The sequence below is a fragment of the Palaemon carinicauda genome, chromosome 20 (genome assembly GCF_036898095.1).
Source record: "Palaemon carinicauda isolate YSFRI2023 chromosome 20, ASM3689809v2, whole genome shotgun sequence".
Taxonomy (NCBI): Eukaryota; Metazoa; Arthropoda; class Malacostraca; order Decapoda; family Palaemonidae; genus Palaemon; species Palaemon carinicauda.
The window spans coordinates 370,001-384,273 of NC_090744.1; the positions used below are offsets into that span (position 1 = coordinate 370,001).

The following is a 14,273-nucleotide window of genomic DNA, read 5'->3' on the forward strand; positions in this document are numbered from 1 at the left end:
TTTTTGTTTATTTACTGGAATAATTTCGTATTAACTTTTTCAACATTTGCACCTAATAAATTCGGTACTTGCTTGTTCAGCCCTGCTGCTGCCTCCTATGCCTTAGATGACCGCGGAGGTAGCAGCAGTAGGGGATTCAGCATTATGAAGCTTCATCTGTGGTGGATAATGTGGGAGGGTGGGCTGTGACACCCTAGCAGTACCAGCTGAACTCGGTTGAGTCCCTTGTTAGGCTGGGAGGAACGTAGAGAGTAGAGGTCCCCTTTTTGTTTTTGTTTCTTTGTTGATGTCCGCTACCCCCCAAAATTGGGGGAAGTGCCTTGGTATATGTATGTATGTACAAGCTTAGAGAGAGTTTGGTGAGGAATTGAAACACACTTGTTAAAAGTATGGTGCCATCCTTCTAATTTCGTAGATTTTGGAAAATTTGATTCTATTTTACGATACACACTCCCCATTTGAACTTTGTCAACCCCTCTGAACTATTCACAGAATTCACTAAAATATCTTAAGTTTAGTGGTCCATTGAAGTAAAAAAAGTCTGACTCATTGTGCTGGTAAAACTCCTTCTTTTAATAATGAAGTAAAAAAGTTTGTGAGAAAGATCAGCCATATCCTCTGTTCCTTTGTTTCTTTTCCTCACTGAGCTATTTTTCCCTGTTGGAGCCCTTGGGTTTATAGCACCTTGCTTTTACAACAAGGGTTGTATCTTAGTTATTATTAATAATAATAATAATAATAATAATAATTATGATAATAATAATAATTATAATAATGATGATGATAATAATAATAATAATAATAATAATAGTAATAATGATTATTATAATAATAATGACTATAATAATAATAATAATAATAATAATAATAATAATAATAATAATAATAATAATAATATGGTGTTGTATGTACAATGTCTAAAATGTAGTTTAGCTAAAAATATAAGAACGCTAATTTATTCACTTTCTTTCAGAATTCTATACTTCGTGTTCCAAGTTTTCAAGAGGATACGTTAACAGTACTGGAGAGATTCACTTCACTAATTACAGGTAAGGTGTTCATATGGAAATATGACTGGTTTATTTCAGGTACTATGCACTCTTAGAGTATCATAAAATACATTAACATAAACCAAATTTCTGAAATTCATTCTAATTATTCCAGTCTTCCTTCACCTCATGAGTTATCCTAAACATATGCTTCTTTCTTTTTTAATTGCAAAAGTCCTCTGATAATTATGACTAAGCCCTTCGTTATGACAGCCATACAGATCCTACTAAAAAATGGTGAAATATTCATTTTTTTTCATACATTGTCTCAACTTGAACTCACCCCTATGTCCATGTCTGTCATGCACAATTATACATATTGTGATTGCACCATCCACAGAAAATATGTATACATATACTTCTTTATCCATACACCAGTAAAATATACTTACCCCACAACGAACTAGCAAATCTCAAAAAGCTCTTTTTCATTGAACCATACTTCTATTAAATCCTGAGATATTCTTTCTCATATGGCAATTGCTTTTATATAGTTTTATCAGCCCTGGTAAAATGGGCAAGGCTAACTACAATTCAACATAAGCACATGTATTGGGCTTTGCAGTACACACTTGTTTTCTAGTTCACCCTTTTTAGCTTTATCTGCTACTCACATTGCTTTTTAAATCCTGGAGGAGATGTATAAAGGTGACTGCAATTATAAAGTAATCCTGTCCTGGAAAAGTGATCCATTGACCATTATTCTAAAAAGAATTAATTCTCTTATCTGTACTCCATCTTTTATACCTTAGTTCACCACATACAAAACCATTTTAATTTGCTTTCTCTTTCACAATCCTTTCCCTGACCAATCTCACTGCAATCAAAACAGGCAACCAATAACCATCTACCTGTCACACCCTCTTTTCTGTACATCATCTGTCCTTCCAACTCTCTGATTTACACTTCTATTTTTACTTGCCCAAGCATAAAAGATTTTTTAGCTCTGGTAAGCAGCTCTTCAAGGACACTCCAAAATCAAACCATTTTTCTCGAGTCTTGGGTAGTGTCACAGCCTCTGTAACATGGCATTTCACTGTTTTGGGTTAAGAGTTCTCTTGCTTGAGGGTACACTCAGGAACACACTTCTTATTTGTCTTCCTCTTGTTCTGTTAGTTTTTATAGTTTATATAGGGAATATTTATTTCAATGTTTCTGTTTTTTAAATATTTTATTTTTCCTTGTTTACTTTCCTCACTGGGCTAATTTCCCAGTTGGAGCCCCTGGGCTTGAAGCATCCTGCTTTTCCAACTAGGGTTGTAGCTTAGCAAGTAATAATAACTTTTTTCTTCCGGGGACCTTGGTTGACACATGTGTGTTAGTATCCCATCTCCTTTAATCTTTCAGGTTCTGAAAGATATTTTCTTTTTAAATGCTGCTCCCCCTCTCTCTCTCTCTCTCTCTCTCTCTCTCTCTCTCTCTCTCTCTCTCTCTCAATATGGCAATTTCTTTACATACAAAATAGCAAATACTTGGAATAGACTATCAGCAGATGTAAACAATAACACTTGGGTAAACCAGTTCAAGAATAAGTTAGACAAGCTCATAAGAGTTCTCTAAATGCGACAAAGTATATAAATAACCCCTATGTAATGCTATGCCAGACATTCCTTTCAGTCTTGCTTAATTTTCCATTCTAAATTCTACTTGAATTTCCTTTAAAATATGTTTCCATACAATTCCTAGTTTATTAACCCCCCCATCTCTCTCTCTCTCTCTCTCTCTCTCTCTCTCTCTCTCTCTCTCTCTCTCTCTCTCTCTCAGAAGAATCTGACTCCTTATTTTATTTCCTTTTCTGTCATTCCATTCTTCCACATGAATCATAACACTCTTATTCTTCACATACTTCTGTAATTTTCCCTATGTCTGCATTCATCTCTCACCAGTGATTGATCCTTATCACCTTTACATACTGCATTCATTAAGCATTTCTTCACAGAGGGAGTTCTATCTCTGCCTGTTCTCTTCAATCAAGCAACTGACTTCATTTAGTTCTCTTTTTTTAAATCACTTTCTTGCAAGGAACTTAACCATTCTGACCAAAGTTACTCTTAAAACATACGTTCCTTCAGACTAAATTTCTCACATGACCACCATTCAACCTTTCCCTTTTCAATCACCACCATTCTGACCAAAGTTACTCTTAAAACATACGTTCCTTCAGACTCAAGTTTCTCACATGACCACCATTCAACCTTTCCCTTTTCAATCACAACCATTCTGACCAAAGTTACTCTTAAAACATACGTTCCTTCAGACTCAAGTTTCTCACATGACCACCATTCAACATTTCCCTTTTCAATCACAACCATTCTGACCAAAGTTACTCTAAAACATACGTTCCTTCAGACTCAAGTTTCTCACATGACCACCATTCAACATTTCCCTTTTCAATCACAACCATTCTGACCAAAGTTACTCTAAAACATACGTTCCTTCAGACTCAAGTTTCTCACATGACCAACATTCAACCTTTCCCTTTTCAATCACAACCATTCTGACCAAAGTTATTCTAAAATATACGTTCCTTCAGACTCAAGTTTCTCACATGACCAACATTCAACATTTCCCTTTTCAATCACAACCATTCTGACCAAAGTTATTCTAAAATATGCGTTCCTTCAGACTCAAGTTTCTCACATGACCACCATTCAACATTTCCCTTTTCAATCACAACCATTCTGACCAAAGTTACTCTAAAACATACGTTCCTTCAGACTCAAGTTTCTCACATGACCACCATTCAACCTTTCCCTTTTCAATCACAACCATTCTGACCAAAGTTACTCTTAAAACATACGTTCCTTCAGACTCAAGTTTCTCACATGACCACCATTCAACCTTTCCCTTTTCAATCACAACCATTCTGACCAAAGTTACTCTTAAAACATACGTTCCTTCAGACTCAAGTTTCTCACATGACCACCATTCAACCTTTCCCTTTTCAATCACAACCATTCTGACCAAAGTTACTCTAAAACATACGTTCCTTCAGACTCAAGTTTCTCACATGACCACCATTCAACCTTTCCCTTTTCAATCACAACCATTCTGACCAAAGTTACTCTTAAAACATACGTTCCTTCAGACTCAAGTTTCTCACATGACCACCATTCAACCTTTCCCTTTTCAATCACAACCATTCTGACCAAAGTTACTCTAAAACATACGTTCCTTCAGACTCAAGTTTCTCACATGACCACCATTCAACATTTCCCTTTTCAATCACAACCATTCTGACCAAAGTTACTCTAAAACATACGTTCCTTCAGACTCAAGTTTCTCACATGACCAACATTCAACCTTTCCCTTTTCAATCACAACCATTCTGACCAAAGTTATTCTAAAATATACGTTCCTTCAGACTCAAGTTTCTCACATGACCAACATTCAACATTTCCCTTTTCAATCACAACCATTCTGACCAAAGTTATTCTAAAATATGCGTTCCTTCAGACTCAAGTTTCTCACATGACCACCATTCAACATTTCCCTTTTCAATCACAACCATTCTGACCAAAGTTACTCTAAAACATACGTTCCTTCAGACTCAAGTTTCTCACATGACCACCATTCAACCTTTCCCTTTTCAATCACAACCATTCTGACCAAAGTTACTCTTAAAACATACGTTCCTTCAGACTCAAGTTTCTCACATGACCACCATTCAACCTTTCCCTTTTCAATCACAACCATTCTGACCAAAGTTACTCTTAAAACATACGTTCCTTCAGACTCAAGTTTCTCACATGACCACCATTCAACATTTCCCTTTTCAATCACAACCATTCTGACCAAAGTTACTCTAAAACATACGTTCCTTCAGACTCAAGTTTCTCACATGACCAACATTCAACCTTTCCCTTTTCAATCACAACCATTCTGACCAAAGTTATTCTAAAATATACGTTCCTTCAGACTCAAGTTTCTCACATGACCAACATTCAACATTTCCCTTTTCAATCACAACCATTCTGACCAAAGTTACTCTTAAAACATACGTTCCTTCAGACTCAAGTTTCTCACATGACCACCATTCAACCTTTCCCTTTTCAATCACAACCATTCTGACCAAAGTTACTTTGAAACATACGTTCCTTCTGACTCAAGTTTCTCACACGACCAACATTCAACCTTTCCCTTTTCAATCACAACCATTCTGACCAAAGTTACTTTGAAACATATGTTCCTTCAGACTCAAGTTTCTCACATGACCACCATTCAACCTTTCCCTTTTCAATCACAACCATTCTGACCAAAGTTACTCTTAAAACATACGTTCCTTCAGACTCAAGTTTCTCACATGACCACCATTCAACATTTCCCTTTTCAATCACAACCATTCTGACCAAAGTTACTCTAAAACATACGTTCCTTCAGACTCAAGTTTCTCACATGACCAACATTCAACCTTTCCCTTTTCAATCACAACCATTCTGACCAAAGTTACTCTTAAAACATACGTTCCTTCAGACTCAAGTTTCTCACATGACCACCATTCAACCTTTCCCTTTTCAATCACAACCATTCTGACCAAAGTTACTTTGAAACATATGTTCCTTCTGACTCAAGTTTCTCACATAACCACCATTCAACCTTTCCCTTTTCAATCTCAACCATTCTGACCAAAGTTACTCTTAAAACATACGTTCCTTCAGACTCAAGTTTCTCACATGACCAACATTCAACCTTTCCCTTTTCAATCACAACCATTCTGACCAAAGTTACTTTGAAACATATGTTCCTTCAGACTCAAGTTTCTCACATGACCAACATTCAACCTTTCCCTTTTCAATCACAACCATTCTGACCAAAGTTATTCTAAAATATACGTTCCTTCAGACTCAAGTTTCTCACATGACCAACATTCAACATTTCCCTTTTCAATCACAACCATTCTGACCAAAGTTACTCTTAAAACATACGTTCCTTCAGACTCAAGTTTCTCACATGACCACCATTCAACCTTTCCCTTTTCAATCACAACCATTCTGACCAAAGTTACTTTGAAACATATGTTCCTTCTGACTCAAGTTTCTCACATAACCACCATTCAACCTTTCCCTTTTCAATCTCAACCATTCTGACCAAAGTTACTCTTAAAACATACGTTCCTTCAGACTCAAGTTTCTCACATGACCAACATTCAACCTTTCCCTTTTCAATCACAACCATTCTGACCAAAGTTACTTTGAAACATATGTTCCTTCAGACTCAAGTTTCTCACATGACCACCATTCAACCTTTCCCTTTTCAATCACAACCATTCTGACCAAAGTTACTTTGAAACATATGTTCCTTCAGACTCAAGTTTCTCACATGACCACCATTCAACCTTTCCCTTTTCAATCACAACCATTCTGACCAAAGTTACTCTTAAAACATACGTTCCTTCAGACTCAAGTTTCTCACATGACCACCATTCAACCTTTCCCTTTTCAATCACAACCATTCTGACCAAAGTTACTTTGAAACATATGTTCCTTCAGACTCAAGTTTCTCACATGACCACCATTCAACCTTTCCCTTTTCAATCACAACCATTCTGACCAAAGTTACTTTGAAACATATGTTCCTTCAGACTCAAGTTTCTCACATGACCACCATTCAACCTTTCCCTTTTCAATCACAACCATTCTGACCAAAGTTACTCTTAAAACATACGTTCCTTCAGACTCAAGTTTCTCACATGACCACCATTCAACCTTTTCCTTTTCAATCACAACCCTTCTGACCAAAGTTACTCTTAAAACATACGTTCCTTCAGACTCTAAGTTTCTCACATGACTAACATTCAACATTTCCCTTTTCAATCTCAACCATTCTGACCAAAGTTACTCTTAAAACATACGTTCCTTCAGACTCTAAGTTTCTCACATGACCACCATTCAACATTTCCCTTTTCAATCACAACCATTCTGACCAAAGTTACTCTTAAAACATACGTTCCTTCAGACTCTAAGTTTCTCACATGACCAACATTCAACATTTCCCTTTTCAATCTCAACCATTCTGACCAAAGTTACTCTTAAAACATACGTTCCTTCAGACTCTAAGTTTCTCACATGACCAACATTCAACATTTCCCTTTTCAATCTCAACCATTCTGACCAAAGTTACTCTTAAAACATACGTTCCTTCAGACTCAAGTTTCTCACCTGACCAACATTCAACCTTTCCCTTTTCAATCACAACCATTCTGACCAAAGTTACTCTAAAAACATACGTTTCTTCAGACTCAAGTTTCTCACATGACCACCATTCAACCTTTCCCTTTTCAATCACAACCATTCTGACCAAAGTGACTTTGAAACAGATGTTCCTTCAGATTTAAGTTTCTCACATGACCACTATTCAACCTTTCCCTTCTCAATCACAATCATTCTGACCAAAGTTACTCTTAAAACATACGTTCCTTCAGACTCAAGTTTCTCACATGACCACCATTCAACCTTTCCCTTTTCAATCACAACCATTCTGACCAAAGTTACTCTTAAAACATTCGTTCCTTCAGACTCAAGTTTCTCACATGACCACCATTCAACCTTTCCCTTTTTCAATCACAACCATTCTGACCAAAGTGACTTTGAAACAGACGTTCCTTCAGATTTAAGTTTCTCACATGACCACCATTCAACCTTTCCCTTTTCAATCACATCCATTCTGACCAAAGTTACTCTAAAACATACATTCCTTCAGACTCAAGTTTCTCACGTGACCAACATTCAACCTTTCCCTTTTCAATCACAACCATTCTGACCAAAGTTACTCTAAAACATACATTCCTTCAGACTCAAGTTTCTCACATGACCACCATTCAACCTTTCCCTTTTCAATCACAACCATTCTGACCAAAGTTACTCTTAAAACATACGTTCCTTCAGACTCAAGTTTCTCACATGACCAAATTCAGCCTTTCCCCATTTCAATCACCTGTTTGCAGAGGTCAATCTCCTACAAATATATTAAAACTCTAATTCACCTTCCCTCCATTCTTCTCTATTCACAGCATCATCCAATTAGTGTTCTTCCTTCGTTTCATTTCCAGGCACCATTTCTGCATTTCAGGCAACTTCAACATCACTTCGTCCATTTTTGTAGTAAATAAAAATTGACACAGTTCTAGATACAACTAATGATATTCTTAAGTCCTTCTGAAACATTTGTCACCGACTTCACCCTAAATATTAGTACACTCTGGCACACTAATCTATCTTATTTCTCTTCCTCTTGTTTTGTCAAAGTTTTTTTTTTATAGTTTATACGAGATATTTGTTTTAATGTTACTGTTCTTAAGATATCTTTTCTTGTTTCCTTTCCTCACTGGGCTATTTTCTGTGCTGGAGCCCTTGGGCTTATAACATTCTGCTAGGGTTGTAGCTTAGCAAGTAATAATAATAGAAGGGTTCTGTTCCTCTGTGTCTTCTCAGAGTAGGGTTCTAGTAGTTAATGATAAAGACTGCTTTCATTACATTCTTTTTAGGATATAAGGACCCAAATATATTTGTTTGAAAATACGATTACTAAATATCAGTATTTCCCCAGTCTGTATTGTACACTAAACCACATAAATTCATATACTGTATCTCACTTGTGATACTTTAAAAGACCTTACTTTTTCCATTATAGACTGTAGTTGACATTTATATAGAATTTTTAATTGTCATATTCCATTCCAAATGTAGTAAAATTGTTACTATTTTCAGAACTATATTTTGCATATCTTCGTTCAGTCACACCATCAACTTTTTTCATGTGAATCATGGATTTTTCTATACATTCTATTCATCACATTCATTTTTCGTTATTTAAAGCATAAACAATTATCTTTCTTTACTCTCTAATAAGTGTAAATTTAATCTCAATATTTTTTATTTATGAATTTTGTCATGTTTTATATTTTATTCCTATACTGCACAATGAATTTTTGAGTTTGCCAAAGAATTACATCATCTTACATAATTCAATTGATATAAAAATTTCGTGTCCATATCATGATTTTTCAATAAGTAATTTATCAGTTCCATTTGGCTAATAATTATGAACCTCATTTTCTATGCTTCAAGTAAATGCATGCATAACTTTTCCAATCCATTTAGCTAATTTGCATATATGATTACCACCTTAAGTTTCTTGTATATATGCTTTGATAACTTTTCCAGGCCACTTGGCAAACTCCCATTTTTTCCCCATATTCTATGCATTAAGTATAAGCATTCCAGCCCAATTGGCATATAGCTGACTCCCATTTTCTATGTCTCAAGTATATGTACAACTTTCCAGAAATGGCTGGAATCCCGGTGCTTCCAGCAGCAGACCGGGGTTATACCTGGAAGGGTAACATCGCATCGCCCATCTTCCGGCCGGTACTGGAAGAATCTGGAACCAGTTCCAGACCACACCAGTGAAGGGGGACCCTGGTTGCCCATTCCTCCCTGGTATTAAAAGGTCTGCAAACCTATCTTTAAAAAATCATTTACAAAATAGCTAAAGGCAACTCAAGAGGCAAAATTGACAACTCATTGAACTCTTAGACACCTTTTTCTATGCTGTATCTGTGAGAGTCCTTCAAATAAAATAAACCTTTAATTCGATACTTCTATTCTTTGAATACACCCATTTTTTTGTATTTTGTGGTTTTTGAAATGAAAATGGTTTTGGCATTTTTCTTTTATTTTTCATATTGAACAAGGACTTGAACATGGGAATACAGAGTTGACAGGAACATGGGAATACAGAGTTGACAGGAAAATATGGTAAAGCCAAAAAATTGACAGGAAAATATGGCAAACTTGAACATGAGAATACAAAATTGACAGGAAAAGTATAATGAACATGAGAATACAGAATTGACAGGAAAAGTATAATAAAGCCAAAAAATTGAAAGCCAAAAAATTGAAAGCCAAAAAATTGAAAGCCAAAAAATTAATGAATAAAGCTAAAAGATTTAGGTCAAATAAATTATTCAAGGCAACACTTCAAACACAGAAATGCAAAGTTGACAGGCAAAAAAAAATTATGACTTTCAAAGGCAAGACTTGAACATTGAAATACACAAAAGTTGACAGGCAAAATTATATACATAATTGAAAACTTCACTGCCAGAAAACTTCCCAAGCATCAAAAAAAAAAAAAAAAAAAAAAAAAAAAAAATTAAAAATCATAATTTTTATATATTCAAAACGTTTACGAAGAGTGTCCAGAAACTGCGTTATATAAGCCCTGGATTACCGGCTGACTTATTTTTTTTATATGGGGGGGGGGGGGCGGCGCTCCTCTTGATGGCTCACAGGACTGCCACTCTCTCCTCTTGATGGCTCACAGGACTGCCACTCTCTCCTCTTGATGGCTCACAGGACTGGCACTCTCCTCTTGATGGCTCACAGGACTGCCACTCTCTCCTCTTGTGGGCTCACAGGAAAGGCGCTCTCTTCTTGTGGGCTTACAGGACTGCTACTCTCTCCTCTTGATGGCTCACAGGACTGCCACTCTCTCCTCTTGCTGGCTCACAGGACTAGCGCTCTCCTCTTGACGGCTCACATGACTGCCACTCTCTCCTCTTGTGGGCTCACAGGAAAGGCGCTCTCTTCTTGTGGGCTTACAGGACTGCTACTCTCTCCTCTTGAGGGCTCACAGGACTGCCACTCTCTCCTCTTGCTGGCTCACAGGACTAGCGCTCTCCTCTTGATGGCTCACAGGACTGCCACTCTCTCCTCTTGTGGGCTCACAGGAAAGGCGCTCTCTTCTTGTGGGCTTACAGGACTGCTACTCTCTCCTCTTGATGGCTCACAGGACTGCCACTCTCTCCTCTTGCTGGCTCACAGGACTAGCGCTCTCCTCTTGACGGCTCACATGACTGCCACTCTCTCCTCTTGTGGGCTCACAGGAAAGGCGCTCTCTTCTTGTGGGCTTACAGGACTGCTACTCTCTCCTCTTGAGGGCTCACAGGACTGCCACTCTCTCCTCTTGATGGCTCACAGGACTGCCACTCTCTCCTCTTGCTGGCTCACAGGACTAGCGCTCTCCTCTTGACGGCTCACATGACTGCCACTCTCTCCTCTTGTGGGCTCACAGGAAAGGCGCTCTCTTCTTGTGGGCTTACAGGACTGCTACTCTCTCCTCTTGATGGCTCACAGGACTGGCTCACATACTGCTATCGAAGCTCATTCCTGTGAATAATAAAATCTGAATTAGTATTGTCGTATATTTCATGTGTAACATGTTTTAAATGAAAGAATTCCTGACTCATGAAATTTTACAAGAAACTAGACAAAATATCCCTTCTTTCTCCATTGAATTCCCTGACACGTCATGACCATAGCCACGAAATGAGAAATGAAAGACTTTAATAGGAGTTCCACCCAAGTCCAAATTGGTGATATCGACGGACTCAAGTCCCTCCATGTCACTCATTTGGACTTTAGTATTAACCAATCAAGTCTTCATTTTCCTTTACATGGCTATAATTATTTACTTATATATTTTGTATACAAAATAAAACTAAGCAAAAATTTTAACATAAACTCTCAGACAATATAACATGATCAGTTAGGTAAATTCTGAGAGCTTTGAGTCAATTATTTCCCTAAAATAAACTCTGATCAGTATGTCAAATTCTGAGAGCTTTGAGTCAATTATTTCCCTAAAATTAAACCCTGATCTGTAAGGTAAATTCTGAGAGTTTGGAGTCAATTATTTCCCTAAAATAAACCCTGATCAGTATGTCAAATTCTGAGAGCTTGGAGTCAATTATTTCCCTAAAATTAACCCTTATCAGTATGTCAAATTCTGAGAGCTTTGAGTCAATTATTTCCCTAAAATTAAACCCTGATCAGTATGTCAAATTCTGAGAGCTTTAAGTCCATTATTTCCCTAAAATAAACCCTTATCTGTATGTCAAATTCTGAGAGCTTGGAGTCAATTATTTCCCTAAAATTAAACCCTGATCAGTATGTCAAATTCTGAGAGCTTTGAGTCAATTATTTCCCTAAAATTAACCCTGATCTGTATGTCAAATTCTGAGAGCTTTGAGTCAATTATTTCCCTAAAATTAAACCCTGATCAGTATGTCAAATTCTGAGAGCTTGGAGTCAATTATTTCCCTAAAATTAACCCTGATCAGTATGTCAAATTCTGAGAGCTTGGAGTCAATTATTTCCCTAAAATTAACCCTGATCAGTATGTCAAATTCTGAGAGCTTTAAGTCAATTATTTCCTTAAATTAAACCCTGATCTGTATGTCAAATTCTGAGAGCTTTGAGTCAATTATTTCCCTAAAATTAAACCCTGATCAGTATGTCAAATTCTGAGAGCTTGGAGTCCATTATTTCCCTAAAATTAAACCCTGATCAGTATGTCAAATTCTGAGAGCTTGGAGTCAATTATTTCCCTAAAATTAAACCCTGATCAGTATGTCAAATTCTGAGAGCTTTAAGTCAATTATTTCCTTAAATTAAACCCTGATCTGTATGTCAAATTCTGAGAGCTTTGAGTCAATTATTTCCCTAAAATTAAACCCTGATCAGTATGTCAAATTCTGAGAGCTTGGAGTCCATTATTTCCCTAAAATTAAACCCTGATCAGTATGTCAAATTCTGAGAGCTTGGAGTCAATTATTTCCCTAAAATTAAACCCTGATCAGTATGTCAAATTCTGAGAGCTTGGAGTCCATTATTTCCCTAAAATTAAACCCTGATCAGTATGTCAAATTCTGAGAGCTTGGAGTCCATTATTTCCCTAAAATTAAACCCTGATCAGTATGTCAAATTCTGAGAGCTTTGAGTCAATTATTTCCCTAAAATTAAACCCTGATCAGTATGTCAAATTCTGAGAGCTTTGAGTCAATTATTTCCCTAAAATAAACCCTGATCTCTATGTCAAATTCTAAGAGCTTTGAGTCAATTATTTCCCTAAAATTAACCCTGATCAGTATGTCAAATTCTGAGAGCTTTGAGTCAATTATTTCCCTAAAACTAACCCTGATTAGTATGTCAAATTCTGAGAGCTTCGAGTCAATTATTTCCATAAAATTAACCCTGATTGGTATGTCAAATTCTGAAAGCTTCGAGTCAATTATTTCCATAAAATTAACCCTGATTGGTATGTCAAATTCTGAGAGCTTTGAGTCCATTATTTCCATAAAATTAACCCTGATCAGTATGTCAAATTCTGAGAGCTTTGAGTCAAACAATTATTTCCTAAAACTAGATATAAAACCATTATGAAAAGAGACAAAAATGGTATTATCGTTGAAATTGAATCAGGGACAAATGACCACATATAAACCCAACAATAAAACAAATGAAGGAGTATCAATGGAAGATCAACATATAAATTTTGACTTAAATGAAAGAAAAAATACTGGCATTAAGGAAATAAATTTAGATAAATTTAGAAGAGTGTAGAGAGGAGAGAACAAAATATGGACATGAATATAGAGGTGAAATAAAAGACATTGGACATGAATAGAGAGGGGGAACGAAAATTTTGATATGAATAGATAGGGGGAACAAAAGTTGGACATGAATAGAGAGAGGGAATAGAACATTAGGTATGAATATACTGTACTTGGGGAACAAAAATTGGACAAGAACATTCTGGGAGAACAAAAATTGGACATGAACATTCTGGGAGAACAAAAATTGGACATGAACATTCTGGGAGAACAAAAATTGGACATGAACATTCTGGGAGAACAAAAATTGGACATGAACATTCTGGGAGAACAAAAAATTGGACATGAATATTCAAGGGGAACAAAAAAAGGGACATAAATTACAATGGGTAACTTGTAACTGAACATGAATAGAGACTTGGAACTTATAATTGGACATGAATAACAAGCGAGAACCAAATTTTGTTCATGAATAGAGCTACAGACAAACAAGGCAAAACACGGTGCTTTTTGAGTGAAAGAATTGTAGAGTTTTCAAATTGCTACTTTACCAAAAAGCCTTAAGGGAATAAGAAAGCTATTTTTATACGAGGGATAAAGTCAGTAAGACCCCAATTGGAAATGAAAGATTAAATGGAAACATTTGAATTGAGAGAGAGAGAGAGAGAGAGAGAGAGAGAGAGAGAGAGAGAGAGAGAGAGAGAGAGAGAGAGAGAGATCAAGCACTACTAACGAGTCAGGTAACAAGGTCAAGCCTTATAAATTCACAATAGAATCCTGCATTCGTAATTTCAAAAACTCCAAAGGCAACTTTTCAGACATACTACAAA

At 36.4% G+C, this 14,273-nt stretch overlaps 1 long non-coding RNA gene across 1 annotated transcript in view; it reads right to left on the reverse strand.

Annotated features, from left to right (window-relative positions):
* Nucleotides 1-11,163: 11,163 nt before the first annotated feature.
* The window catches only part of LOC137659423 (uncharacterized), a 438,871-nt gene continuing 435,761 nt past the window's right edge, over nucleotides 11,164-14,273 (reverse strand). The window contains exon 3 of the long non-coding RNA XR_011047513.1: nucleotides 11,164-11,218. This is a non-coding gene — a long non-coding RNA (uncharacterized lncRNA). The remainder of the gene's footprint in view (nucleotides 11,219-14,273) is intronic.